The sequence below is a fragment of the Microcebus murinus genome, chromosome 4 (assembly GCF_040939455.1).
Source record: "Microcebus murinus isolate Inina chromosome 4, M.murinus_Inina_mat1.0, whole genome shotgun sequence".
Classification (NCBI taxonomy): Eukaryota; Metazoa; Chordata; class Mammalia; order Primates; family Cheirogaleidae; genus Microcebus; species Microcebus murinus.
The window spans coordinates 109,230,103-109,245,484 of NC_134107.1; the positions used below are offsets into that span (position 1 = coordinate 109,230,103).

Genomic DNA, 15,382 nt, shown 5'->3' on the forward strand with positions numbered 1-15,382 from the left:
TTCTTTTAATGATGATGATGATGACAGCCATGGGTTATGGAGCCTTGTTTCTGCTTGGCTCTGGGGCAAGCCTAGATCTACCCTGCCTGCTGCAGTGCAGAGAAGTCACTAGAAGGAAGGAGACAGCGGGGCTGGGGGAGGCTGCAGATGGAGGTGGAGGTGGAGGGTGCAGGGAAGGCATGGGCTGCAGGGGAAAGGGAGGGCGATGGTGTACTGGCCCAAGGTGGGTCTCTGAGATGAGCCCTGCCTCTGACCAGCTCCTCCCACCCACCCTTGCTTCCTTTGGTTCTCTTAACAACTCCCCGAAACTGGCCAGACCACTGATGACCGTCCCAGGACTGCAGGGCAGCGGCCGGGGCTTGGGACAGAGGTGAATGTGGAAACAGTGCTGTGGGGAGCATTTGTGCTCAGCAGCCCCAGCCCATTACACCACCCATGAGTCTCTGAATTGCTGAGCCACCCTCATCAGTGAGGTCCCTCGTTGCTCTGACACTATGCAAAATTATTTGTCACTTCTCTAGTAGGGTAACCAACCTTCCCAGTTTCCTGGGACTAAGGGGGTTCCAGGGGCTAAGGGGATTCCTGGAACAGCCCAGCACTGGGATGGTGGTCACCCTCCTGACCCCTGTCTTTGTCTAATAGCCCTGTCCACACTGGCCAATCACCCTGCCCCTTTGTTACTTTCCTTTACAATTAGCCCAGTCTGTCCCCAAAATGTGAGGTCCATGTGGCTCAGGGGTGTGTTCTCAGCACTTAGCCCTTGCCTGGCTGATGGTTTGCAATCAATGCAGATTTATACAACAGATGAAGACATGGCCAGGCGTGCTGCACCCAGTGTTGGCTACCTGTGTCTCCAGGACTTTGCTTATTTCATTCGTTCTTTCTTTTTTCTTTTTTTATGGAACGCTTCATGAATTTGCGTGTTATCCTTGCGCGGGGGCCACACTAATCTCTGTCTCATTCCAATTTTAGTGTATGTGCTGTTCTAAGAGGGACTGTAAGGGGGCAGAAAGGGAAAAATTCTAGGTACAGGAAAGACCCAAGTTTATCGCCAACACAAGTCGCTGTGCCAACCTTCTATTGTGCCCAGGTTAATCTCATTTGTCTTCCCAAACCACATGGCAGACATTTATCAGCCCTGTTCTGCATAACCTATTTTAAACAGATAAAAGCAGGATGAATACAAGAGTGCACATTTATTCCATTGTGGATGACACAAGCTGTACAGGTCACTAATAGATTGGATTACAAAATAAGAATTCAAAAATAATTCAGAAAAGATGGGCCAAAGCCAATAAAACTGACATTTATAGAGATAAATGTAGTCATTTATTCAATAAACATGGCGGAGGGCACTTGGGTTTCAGGACCCGTGCTCGTTCCTGAGGTGGAGAGGGGCTGATACTTGAACTGTAGTTGTCAAGAAACAAACAGGAGTTTTCCAGACGGAGACCAGACATGGAGCACTCAGGCACCAGCTCAGGGGACAAACACCTGCCTTGGTATGACCCCTCCCCTCCCTGAGGCCTGGCCGCAGGTCCCCTCGGGGCAGGTTCGTCGTGAGCTGTCTCCAGTGGACTCCCCACATGAGCAGAGACCTCCAAGCTGAGGGAGCGGTGAGAGTCCCCGGCCTCCGTGGGTCATGAGGTTAGCGTGTTTTAGTAAGATGGCCTGTGGGGGTACCCCAATCTCTGAGTGAGGTCACCAAACACCTGACCTGTCTCCCCTCTTTTCCCTTCTTCCCAACCCTCCCTGTCTGTCGCTTGCCCAGCCGCTCTACCTCTGTGCCCCTGCTCCCCATTTCCCGGCACCCACCACGGCGTCCCTCCTGCCTTGCTTGGGCTCCACCTCTGCCTCCTCTTCCTTCTCTCCTCCTCTCCAACTCTCACGCTCACGTCCCACAAGTACTCACAGTCCTTGCACAGTAAATGTGCCGGACACTGTGCGAAGCACCCTGCAGAGCAAGCACAGCAGGCTCGCTGCTCCAGTTTTGCAAAGGTCTCCATCGCCCTTTTGACGAGCCAGCCCCTGGCTGCCTGCTGCCTCCTCCCTCCAGCTCCCCTCCCACTTTCCGTCTCCTTCTCTGTCCCTCGCTGCTCTGTCTTCTGAAGTGGCATTAGAATTGTATAAAAGAAATCGATCTGATATATCACAGAGCAGCTTCTCCGCTGATCTCATTGCATTGATAGAAATATATTTAATGCAAGTAAAAAGCTATTTAATGAAATAAATTATGAAAAATTTACAGTAAAGCCTTGAATTTCATACAAACCATTCAAAGCAAATACTAAATCTGTTGGCAGCACATAGCATGTCTTCTTTCTATTCTTGCACATTTTTTGAAAGCTTTTCAAATTAAGAGCCATTGGAATATCTTCTTTGTTTTTTGTGCACTCAGTTTTCTCTATCTCTCTGCTGCGTTCTACCAGAAACAAAAGAACACACTCAATTTTGTTTAGACAGCCAATTAATCTGTGAAGATATTGCATTAGCTCTGAATATATTTAGTTTCTTTCACTCCCATTTCATGGTGATTCTGAGACGAGAGAGTGATGAGACCTTTGTCAGCGCTGGTCCCAGGAGCAAGGTGAGGACTTTCCTGCCTGGATCCTAGAACCTCTCTGAGAGCAACTGAGCCTCATCATTTCTTAGCGGCCTCGGGAGGTAGGCGGGGTGGTGGGGGAGACTGAAGTGAAATACTGAGACAAAGAGGAAACTGGCCTGGCCTGGCCTGTTCTGGCTAAGGCTGCGCTAGAATGGTAGATCTGTCGTGGAGGCTGGGACTGCAGGGAAATGCTGGCCTGCCCGCAAAGTGGCTCTTAGGTAAGGGGAGGACGACATGCCCTGAGAGTCCACCTCTTCAAACATTGCCTCAAATGCCACCCTTCTTCCTTGTCCCCACCAAATATACACTTTTTGGTTCTCTATGCTACTGGAAGTTCCTTCTCCACATTATGGCATTTTATTTCCTCATGTATTTGAACATGATATCTTCTCCTCCTGAAATGTCCTTGCCCCGTGATCTGCTGAGCCCACATTTTTCATTCTTTGAGACTAGGCTGGATTGACTTTCATGGTCATCCCTCAACCCCGAGTCCTTTGTGCCCTCACTGAGCTTTTGATGAAAATCCCAGTCACCTGGGCTTCTTATGATTTTATTCTCTGCCTTCCTGCCTCACACTACACACAGGAATTCATCTAAGCCAGGTCACTGACCTAAACATTGGAGATTAAATCATAAAGTTTTAGAGCTCTTAGAAAACAGTTTTGAGAGTTAGTGGTAGTTAAATATTTTTTAGAGAGGATACTGAAAGCAATGTATACTAAAATAAAATAATAAGTCTGACTTTATCAAATTGAAAAACTTTGCCTAGAGAAACTATTAAGAACATGTATAGATAAACAACAGAAAATATAAAATAGTCACAAATTACATGCTTAACACACAACTGATATAGCCCAGATATTTATAAAACTCCTATAAGTCAATAATAGACAAACAGCCAAGTAAAAAGTGGGCAAAATATTTAAATAGATACTTTACAAGCAGGATATAGTAAGGTAAAAGAGTGTATGAAACAAGAAAAACGCTAGGAGAAAAAGCTTTGCAAAACAAATATCTGATAAAGGACTGGATTCCAAAATATCCAAGGAACTCCTAAAACTAAACAAAAAGAAGACAAACAACCTAATTTAAAAATGGACAATCTGAGCAGACTATACAAACAAAGATGCTCAGATGCATATGAAAAAATGCTCAACATCATGTCTTAAGGAATTCAAATTAAGCCAATGGGAGACACCACTGCACACCTATCAGAATAGCTAAAATTCAGGGCACTGGCAACACCAGGATGTGGAGAGACAGGGACTTTTACTCATTGCTATCGGGAATGCAAAATGGTATAGCCTCTTTGGGACATAGTTGGGTAATTTCTTACAAAACTAAGCATATTCTTACTATATGATCCAGCAACTGTACTCTTTGTTATTTACTCAAATGAGTTGAGAATTTATGTCCACACAAAACCTTGGCACAAATGTTTACAACAGCTTTATTCATAATTGTCCCAAGTTGGAAGCAACCGAGATGTTCTCCAGTAGGTGAACGGATAAACTAGATGAGGTACATCAAGACAATGAACTCTCATCCCATGATAAAAATAAATGAGCTATTGAGCTATGAAAAGGCATGCAGAAGCCTTAAATGCATGTGCTGTGTGCAAGACGCCCACTGCAAAGGGCTGTAGAAGCTAGAAACGTCAAGGGGTGGACTGTCCTCAGGTCCTCCAGGGGGAACAGGGCCTGCCCTTCTGCTGTAGGCTTCTCACCTCCTGAAATATAAGATCATAAATTTCCATTGTTTTAAGCTGCTAAACTTGTGAGAATTTGTTAAAGCATCAAAAGGAAACTAATGCATAAGGGATGGAGAAGAAGGTTAAGAGAAGGGGCTCGGGACTGTGCGAGGTGAAGGCAGAGGCCAGAGTTCCCGTCTGTCCCTCGGTAGCTGCCATGAGCCACCTCCTGGGAGCACAGCCGCCGTTACACCTGGAGGAGGCTTTGACATCCATCCACTTTACTTGTATTCCATTTGGAAAGGTCTGGAAAGAAGGTCCTTCCAGCACAGAGACAGCACACACAGAGTGACCGAGGTGGGGCTGGGCAATGACACCTGGGAGTTTCCCCAAGGATGATCTCAGGAGCCCCGTCCCCTGAGGTCAGAATTAGACACCTGAACTGGGACCTGGAAGCCAGACACTTCTGTGGACACTCCTTGTCTGAAAAGAAAGGACAGCCATTTGCTGGGGATCCTGTTCTTATCTCTTAACTAATCACTGAAGCGGACGTGTGCTCTAGTCCCGTGGGTCAAGCACTGTGCTGGGTCCCGAAGCCACGGCAGAGGACGAGCAGCTCAGCCTCGACTTTACAGTCCAGTGGACACAGAAGGAAGCAGCCGTCCATCTGTACCGCTCCGCGACAGCTGCACTTGTGCACCTCAACCTCTGCACCGAGTGATTAACACACTAATCTTCATTTGACCATTTAAGTAATAACCACAATCCCCGTTTTTCTAGACAATGCAGTAAAGGCTCCAAAATGCAGCATAACTTGCTCACACTACATGGAAAGTGAGAGTGAGAACAGCTGGCTGTACCTAAGGGCTGGGCACGTGGGGCGTGGGAGGGCAAGGTAGACAGAAATCCCAGTGGCGGAAAGCCATGTTACATTCCGCAAATTCTCTTCCCTGAAACCCAGTTCCTTTAGCGAGAACAGGTCAGTATCATTTTTATCTTAAATGACTTGTTCCTCCATCCCTCCCCTTCTGGTCTTCCAAAACATTCTCTGCACTGTAGAAAAACATCATAAAGCAGCTGCTATTCTTTTGTTGTAGTTGATGCTGTTATTATCCACACCTGGCCATGGCATGCTCTTATATAGAGCTTTCTGCTATCTTTATGACAGCACCCCCACACACACACATTTCTCTGTCCAGTTTACCCTTCTTCTACCCTCCATCTCACCACCTCCCTTCCTGCCACTCTGGACACACATATGCCTCGTTGTTCACTTAGATAGACTAGAAGTCCTTGAGAGGACTTTTGACCCTAACCCACTACCTGTATCCCCTAGCAATTGCATTCCCTGATATGCAAATATGTTACCCTGACAACTGGTAATTGATGTCTGTGATTATAAAAACCTGTATGAATCTAACCATATTGCTGGCGTTTATGGAGATACGCCAGTCTCCTAGGTACTCCCGCTGTGTTATATCTGATCTTTATATATATATAAAACTATAAACTATACCTTCATCTCTGTGTATTATTTTATTGCTGTCTGTTGCCTACCAATTATCCTCTGTGGTGACCCCTGTCTTAGGGACTTGGCTCCGTGGGGAGAAGCAGCTGATCTCCTCACGGGCTGCCTCAACTCTCACCCCACACTCATGAAAAAGAACACAGTCTTTGAAAACTAGTTTAGAAAAGTTACTAAACAAACAAATACAAATCACAGCAAGCAACAACAACAACCTCTGTGGAGGAGAAATAATCTTATTTCTATTGTTATCACATTATAATATTCAAAATGTTAATTTTCAAAAAAAATTATGAGACATGCAAAGAAATAAGAAAATATGGTCAGTTCACAGAAAAACCAGACAAAACAAAGATGTGCTCCCCTGAGGAAGCACAAACATTAGACTTATTAGATGAAGATTTTGAATCAAAAGTCTGAAATATATTCAAAGCGCAAAAGAAAACCATGGATAAATAACTAAAAGACAAGAGTAGAATGATGCAGAGCAAATAAAGAATATTAATAAAGAGATTATATAAATTATAAAAATAAATTGATTAGGAAAATATCATCAGATAGGTGGAGAAAGATGGCTGAATAAAACCCTACAGCGATTGTCTCCCAGGAACATCAAATTGAACAATTATCCATGCAAGAGAGCACTTTCACAGGGACAAAAATGTCAGGTGAGCAATCAAAGATCAAAGTTCCTGGTTTTAGCATAGTAACAAGGAAGGAGGCATTGTAGAGGGTAAATGGGAGAGTCTCTCATTACCTACACCACCCTCCCCCAACCACAGGTAGGACAGAGATTGTGTGCATGAGGGAGGAAGAGTACAGTGAGTGTGGAACTTTGCATTGGAACTCAATGTCACCCTATCGCAGTGGAACAGTGAAATTGGGCAGAATACCTCTGGTGCCCATAGAGGAAGCATTCTGATAAGCACTGGCCAAAGGGGAATCTGCCACCTGATCTGGAGAAACCTGAGTCCCAGCCTGCTTTACTACTGGCTGACTAAAGAGGCCTGGGACCCCAAATAAACTTCAGTGGGAGCCAGGCCATAGAGACTTCAGTCCTTGGGCAATCCCTGGTGCTACACTGATCTCAGAGACTGTAGGGCTTGGGGACTCAGCACAATACCACTGTAGCAGTGACAGACGTGCCTGCATCACCCCTCCCCTAACTCCAGGTAGTACAACATGAAGAGAAACTCTTCTTGGAGAAAATAGAGAGAAGAACATAGAAGAATATCTTGCAACCAGGTACCAGTTCAGCCACAGTAAAATAAAGCACCAGGAAGAATCTAGAAGGCCCTAACTCCAGGTTGCTGCTTCCAGATGGCATTTCTAGAAGCACCCTAAGACATAAGGGAATATGCTGCCTTGATGGGATGGATCTGTGTCCCAGCAGGCCTCACCAACTCCTGACTAATGTGGCCTCAGGCCTTGAATAAATATCAGCAGCAATCTAGCAGTAGCAGCTGCAGGACTTGGGTGAGCCCCAGTACTGTGCTGTTGTTTAAGGCTATGAGCTTCAGGTGAAAGCCACATTGGTGTCACCCATGGTAGTTATGGGAATGCCAACAAGGTTGTGTATCTGTACAAAATTCAACATCCTTTTATGATAAAAATGCTCAATAAAATAGGCATAGACAGGGTTTACCTAAAAATAATACAAGCCATATATGACAAACCCACAACCAATATCATACTGAATGGGGAAAAATTAAAAGCATTCTCACTTAGAACTGGAACAAGACAAGGTTGTCCACTATCTCCACTTCTATTCAACATAGTGTTGGAAGTCCTTGCTATAGCAATCAGACAAGAGAGCAGAATTAAGGGCATACAAATGGGAGCAGAAGAGATCAAACTCTCACTCTTTGCTAATGACATGATATTATACCTAGAAAACTCCAAGGATTCAACCAAGAGACTCCTTGAATTGATAAAAGAATTAGGTAAAGTTTCAGGATACAAAATCAATTCACAGAAATCAGAGCCATTCATATATGCTAACACCAGTAAAAGTGAGAACCAAATAAAAGACTCAATTCCCTTCAAAATAGCAACAAAGAAAATAGAGTACCTTGGAATATATTTAACTAAGGAGGTAACAGAACTCTACAGGGAGAACTATGAAACACTGAAGAAGGAAATAGCAGAGGATTTAAACAGGTGGAAGAATCTACCATGCTCATGGGTTGGCAGAATCAACATTGTTAAAATGTCTATACTACCCAAAGTGACCTACAGAGTCAATGCAATCCCTATCAAAATGCCACCATCATTTTTCACAGATATAGAAAAATAATATTACGCTTCATATGGAACCAGAAAAGACCCCATATAGCAAAAGTAATCCTAGGCAATAAAAACAAAATAGGAGGTTTCAATTTACTAGACTTCAAACTATACTACAAGGCTATAGTAATTAAAACAGCTTGCTACTGGCACAAAAACAGGGACATTGACCAGTAGAACAGAACAGATAACCCAGATATAAAACCATCCTCATATAGCCAACTAATATTTGACAAAGCAGACAAAAACATACACTGGGGGAAAGAATCCTTATTCAATAAATGGTGCTGGGAAAAACTGGATAGCCACATGTAGAAGACTGAAACAAGACCCACATCTTTCACCTCTCACAAAAATCAACTCATGCTGGGTAACAGACTTGAACCTTAGGTGTGAAACTATTAGAAGTCTAGAGGAAAGTGTTGGAAATACTCTTCTAGACATTGACCTAGACAAAGAATTTATGAAGAAGATCCCAAAGGCAATCACGGCAACAACAAAAATAAATAAATGGGACCTGATCAAATTAAAAAGCTTCTGCATAGCCAAAGAGACTGTCAAGAGGGCAAACAGACAACCCACAGAATGGGAGAAAATTTTTGCAAGCTACACATCCAATAAAGGGCTGACAACTCGAATCTAGTTAGAACTCAGGAAAATCAGCAAGAAAAAATCAAACAACCCTATCAAAAAATGGGCAAAGGACATAAACAGAAACTTCTCAAAAGGAGACAGAATAATGGCCAACGAACACATGAAAAAATGTTCAACATCTTTAATCATCAGGGAAATGCAAATCAAAACCACCACTTAACTCCAGTGAGAATGGCCTTTATCACAAAGTCCCCAAACTATAAATGTTGGCGTAGATGCGGAGAGATAGGAACACTCCTACACTGCTGGTGGGACTGCAAACTAATTCAACCTCTGTGGAAAGCAATATGGAGATACCTTAAAGTGATACAAGTAGATTTACCATTTGATCCAGCAATTCCACTACTGGACATCTACCCAAAAGATCAAAAGTCACTTTATGAAAAAGACACCTGAACTCGAATGTTTATAGTAGCACAATTCACAATTGCAAAGTTGTGGAAACAACCCAAGTGCCCATCAATTCATGAGTGGACTAATAAAATGTGGTATATGTATACCATGGAGTACTATTCAGCTTTAAGAAAGAATGATGATATAGCACCTCTTGTATTTTCTTGGTTAGAGCTGGAACCCATTCTACTAAGTGAAGTATCTCAAGAATGGAAAAACAAGCACCACATGTACTCACCAGCAAATTGGTATTAACGGATCAACACCTCAGTGGATATATACGAATAACATTTATCAGGTGTCAGGCAGGTGGGATGGAGAAGGAGGGGATGGGTATATACAGACACAATGAGTAAGATGTGCAACGTTTGAGGGATGGTCACGCTTGAAGCTCTGACTCGAAGGGGGAGTGAGGGCATGGGCAATATACGTAAACTTAACATTTGTATCTCCATAATATGATGAAATAATAATAATAATAATAGTAAAATAATAAAATAAAACTATAGGTTAATTGCACTGATGAATACAAATGCAAAGGTATTTAACACAGTAATAGCAGGCTGAATTCAACAACACATTAAAAAGATCATTCATCATGATCAAGTAGGATTCATCCTAGAGATTCAGGATGGTTTAGCATATGCAAATCAATAAACATGGTATATCATATTAATAGAATCAAGGAATAAAACAATATGAACATTTCAATAAATGTCAAAAAAGCATTTAATAAAATTCAGTATCACTTCATGGTATCAACTATTAGCAAACTCGGTAGAAAAAAATACCTCCAAACAATAAAGGTAATATACCACAAACCCACAGGTAGTATCATACCAAATAGGAAAAAACTGAAAGCCTTTTCTCTAAGATGTATAATAAGACAAGGATGCCCACTTTTATCACTTTTATTCAACATTATACTGGAAGTCCTAGCCAAAGCAACTGTACAATAGAAATAAATAATGGGCATTAAAGACTAGAAAGAAAGAAGTCAAATTATCCTTCTTTGCAAATGATATGATTTTATATTTAGTAAACACTAAATATTCCATTAAAAAACTTGAAAACTGAGAAATTCAATAAATGTGTAGGATGCAAAGTCAATATACAAAAATTGGTACATTTTCAGTAGCATTTCTACATGCCAACAAGCAGCAATCTGAAAAAGAAACAAACAAAAAAAAATCTTATTTACAATAGCTACAAAAAATATCAAGGAATAAACTAAAAGAAGTAAAAGATCTCTATAATGAGAATTGTAAAACATTAATGAAAAAAATTGTAGAGGACACAAAAATAATGACTGAGATTTAAGTCAGTTGTGCAATGTGTGTTGATTTTTGCAACAGGTGAAAGATGCAGATCCTGTTTCAGTCTTCTATATGTGGCTATACAATTTTCCCAGCACCATTTACTGAATGTGGATTCTTTTCTCTGGCGTATTTTTTGGTCTACTTTGTCAAAGATTAGTTTGAACTCTTCTACCCCCATTTGGATGCCCTTGACTTCCTTGTCTTGTCTGATTGCTCTGGCTAGAACTTCCAGCACTATGTTGAATGGAAGTGGTGACAGAGGGCAACCTTTGTCTGGTTCTAGTTCTAAGAAGGAATGCTTTCAATTTTTCCTTGTTCAGTATGATGTTGGCTGTGGGTTTGTCATATATGGTTTTTATCATTTTGAAGTAAGTCCCATCTATGCCTATATTGTTGTGGTACATTCTTTAAAAGGGTGATGAATTTTAGTTAAAATTGAAATCAAAAGATTCGTTGAACTAAGTAATAAAGGAGACACAAGTTATCAAAGTCTGTGGGACACAGCTAAAGCAGTCCTCAGAGGAAAATTTATATTCATAAATGCCTACATCCAAAAGACAGAAAGACCAGAAATCAACAATCTAATGAATTGCCACAAATAACTGGAAAAGGATGAGCAAATCAACCCCAAACCCAGCAGATGAAAAGAAATAATAAAGATAAGAACATAACTAAATGAAATTGATAACAAAAAACTATACAGAAGATTAATAAAATAAAAAGTTGGTTCTCTGAAAAAATAAACAAATTTCACATGCCGCTTGCTAGATTAATGAGAAGGAGTAAAGAAAGGACTCTAATAAGCTCAATCAGGAACAAAAGGGAGAAATTACAACTGATACCATGGAAATACAAAATATCATCTCTGAATACTATAAAAACTTCCATGCACATAAACTTGAAAACATGGAGAAAATGTACAAATTCTTAGAAACACACACCCTCCCTAAGCTCAATCAGGAAGAAATAGAATTCCTGAACAGATCAATATCAAGTACTGAAATTGAAGCAGCAATAAAAAATCTTCCTTAAATAAAGGTCCTGGACCAGATGGTTTTACACCCCGATTTGACCAGATCTACCAAGAAGAACTGGTGCGTATTGTGCAGAAATTTTTCCACAACATCAAGAAGAAAGGAATTTTCCCCAACACACTTTATGAAGCCAACATCACCCTGTTACCAAAATGATAAAAACACACAACAAAAAAAGAAAACTACAGACCAATACACATTATGAATATAATGCAAAATTAAAAAAAAAATCCAAGCAAACCAAATTCAAGTGCTTATCAAAAATAATAATAATAATAATCCATCATGACCAAGTGGGCTTCATCCCAGAGAAGCAGGGATGGTTCAACATACGCAAATCTATAAATGTAATTCAATATATAAACAGAAGCAAAAACAAACACCATATGATCCCCTCAATAGGTGCAGAAAAAGCATTTGACAGAGTCAGCACCCTTTTATGATAAGAATGCTTAACAAAATAGGAATAAAAGGGACTTACTTCAAAATGATAAAAGCCATATATGACAAACCCACAGTCAACATCATAGTGAATGCAGAAAAATTGAAAGCATTCTTGCTTAGAACTGGGACTAGACAAAGTTGCTCTCTATCACCACTTCTATTCAACATAGTGCTGGAAGTCCTAGCCAGAGCAATCAGACAAAACAAGGAAGTCAAGGGCATCCAAATGGGAGCAGAAGAGGTCAAAGTATCACTCTTTGCTGACGATATGATCTTAAATCTAGAAGACCCCAAAGATTATGCCCTGACACTACTGGAATTGATAAACAAATTCAGCAAAAACCTCAGGTTGCAAAAATCAATGTGCATAAATCAGGAGCATTCATATATGCTATCCACAATCAAACTAAGAACCAAATCAGAGATTCAATACCCTTCACAATAGCAACAAAGAAAATAAAATACTTAGGAAAATATTTAATTAAGCAGACAACAGACCTCTACAGGGAGAATTATGAAATACTGAGGAAGGAAATAGTAGAGGAAGTAAATAGGTGGAAAACCATACCATGCTCAAGAGTTGGCAGAATCAACATTGTTAAAATGTCTATATTACCCAAAGTGATCTACAGATTCCATGCAATTTCTATTAAAATACCAACATCATTTGTCACAGACCTAGAAAAACAGAAAAAATAATTCTACACTTCGTATGGAACCAGAGAAGACCCTGTATAGCAAAAGCAATCTTAAGCAAAAAGAACAAATTGGGAAGCATCAATTTACCAGACTTCAAGCCATACTATGAGCCTATATTATCTAAAACAGCATTGTATTGGCACAAGAACAGAGACATGACCAGTGGAACAGAACTGAAAGCCAAGATACAAAACCATCCTCATATAGCCACCTAATCTTTGACAAAGTAGACAAAAGCATACGCCAGGGAAAAGAACCCTCATTGAATAAATGGTACTGGGAAAAATGGATAGCCACATGTAGAAGACTAAAACAGGATCCTCACCTTTCACCTTTCACAAAAATGAACCCATGGTGGATGACAGACTTAAATCTAAGGCATGAAACTATAAGAATTCTATAAGAAAATGTTGAAAAAAACTCTTACAAACATTGGCCTAGGGAAAGAATTTATAAAGAAGACCCCAAAGATAATCATAGCAACAACAAAAATAAATGAATTGAACCTGATCAAATTAAAATGCTTCTGCAACAGCCAATGAAACTATCATAAAAACAGACAGTCTGTGGAATGGGAGAAAATGTTCACATGTTACACTCCAACAAAGGGCTGATAATTAGAATCTATATAGAACTGATGAAAACCAGTAAGAAAAAATCAAACAATACTATCGAAAGGTTAGCAAAGGACATGCACTGATACTTTTCAAAAGAGGATAGACTAATGGTCAACAAACATAAGAAAAAATGCTCAACATCTCTAATCATCAGGGAAATGCAAATCAAAACCACGATGAGATATCACTTATCCCCAGTGAGAATGGTCTTTAACAGTTCCAAAACAATAAATGTTGGCATGGATGTAGACAGATAAGAATACTCACACTCTGTTGGTGGGAGTGCAAACTAGTACAACCTCTGTGGAAGTAATATGGAGATACCTCAAAGAGCTACAAGTGGAACTACCATTTGATCCAGCAATCCCATTACTGGGCATCTACTCAAAGGAAAAAAAGACATTCTATAAAAAACACATCTGCACTGGAATGTTTATAGCAGCACAATTCACAATTGCAAAGATGTGGAAACAACCCAAGTACCCATCAATACATGAGTGGATTAATAAAATGTGGTCTATGTGTACTATGGAGTTCTACTCAACCACAAAAACAATGGTGATCTAGTATGTCTTATGTTATCCTGGGTAGAGCTGGAGCCCATTCTACTAAGTGAAGTATCACAAGAATGGATAACAAGCATCACATGTACTCACCGTCAAATTTTTATTAACTGATCAACACTGCTGTGTACATATAATAGTAACATTCATCAGTTGTCAGGCAGGTGGGAGGTGGGTATATTTACATCGAATGTATGTGGTTCTGGGGGTTGGACTTGCCTGAAGCTCTGACTTGGGTGGGGTAAATGCAAAATATGTCAAACATAAACATTTGTACCCCTGTTATGTGCTGAAATTTTAAAAAAGACAGAAAATAAGAAATGCTGGTGATTATGAGGAAAAGGTGAACCCTCATACACTCTTAGCAGGAATGTAAATTAGTACAGCTGCTATGGAAAACAGTTGGAGCTTCCTCAAAAAACTAAAAATAGAACTACCATATGATAGAGCAATCTCATTGCCAAGTACATATTCAAATGAAAGGAAATCAGTATATTTAAGAGATATCTACACTTAGGTTTATTGCAGCATTATTCATGACAACCAAGATATGATATCAACCTAAGTGTCCAACAACAGATCAATTGATAAAGAAAATATAGTATATACACAATAGAATAACATTCAGCCATAAAGGAGTATGAAATCCTGTCATTTGTAGCAACATGGATGGAACTGGAGGACATTGTGTTAAGCTAAATAAGCCAGGCACAGAGAGAAATAGCACATGTTCTCATTCATATGTATGAGCTACAAAAATTGATCTCATGGAGGTAATGAAGAAAATTGGTGATTAACTGAGGCTGTGAAGGGGGGATGAGTTTGGGGGGATGTAAAGATCATAAAAATATATATAGAAGGAATAAGATCCAGTGTTTGGTAGCTCAATAGGGAAACCATAGTTAATAATAATTTATTGCATATTTCTGCATTTTTGTCAATTCTTCCTTTAATTGGAGAGTTTATTTTATTTACATTTAAGGTAATTATTAATAAGGTCTTGCTTCTGCCATTTTGATATTTGTGTTCAATATATTTTATATGGTTTTCATTCCTCATTTCTTCCACCTTTCTTTCTTTTGTGGATAATTGATTCTTTTTAATAGTGTATCACTTTGATTCCCTTCTCATTTCTCTCTCTGTATAGGTTTTATATATTTCCTTAGTGGTTATTCTGGAGATTGCAATTAACTCCTTATGAAAACCTACCTTGTATTAGTAGCAATGTGCTTCTATGTAAAGCTGGCTCCTATACACCTTTGTATGTCACACTTAATGTTGGTACTGTTAAAAACAGCATTGTTATACATTATGTATACATTAATATAGACTTACAATTATTATTTTATGCATTCTTTTTTCTTTTTTCTTTTTTTTGAGACAGAGTCTCACTTTGTTGCCCAGGCTAGAGTGAGTGCCATGGCATCAGCCTAGCTCACAGCAACATCAAACTCCTGGGCTCAAGCAATCCTGCTGCCTCAGCCTTCAGAGTAGCTGGGACTACAGGCATGCGCCACCATGCCCAGCTAATTTTTTTTATATATATTAGTGGG

At 40.1% G+C, this 15,382-nt stretch overlaps 1 non-coding gene across 1 annotated transcript; it reads right to left on the reverse strand.

Moving 5' to 3' along the window:
- Positions 1–892: 892 nt before the first annotated feature.
- LOC142870773 (U6 spliceosomal RNA) lies at positions 893–996 on the reverse strand. The gene has a single exon (XR_012919113.1). It is a non-coding gene; the product is annotated as a U6 spliceosomal RNA (small nuclear RNA).
- Positions 997–15,382: the final 14,386 nt, after the last annotated feature.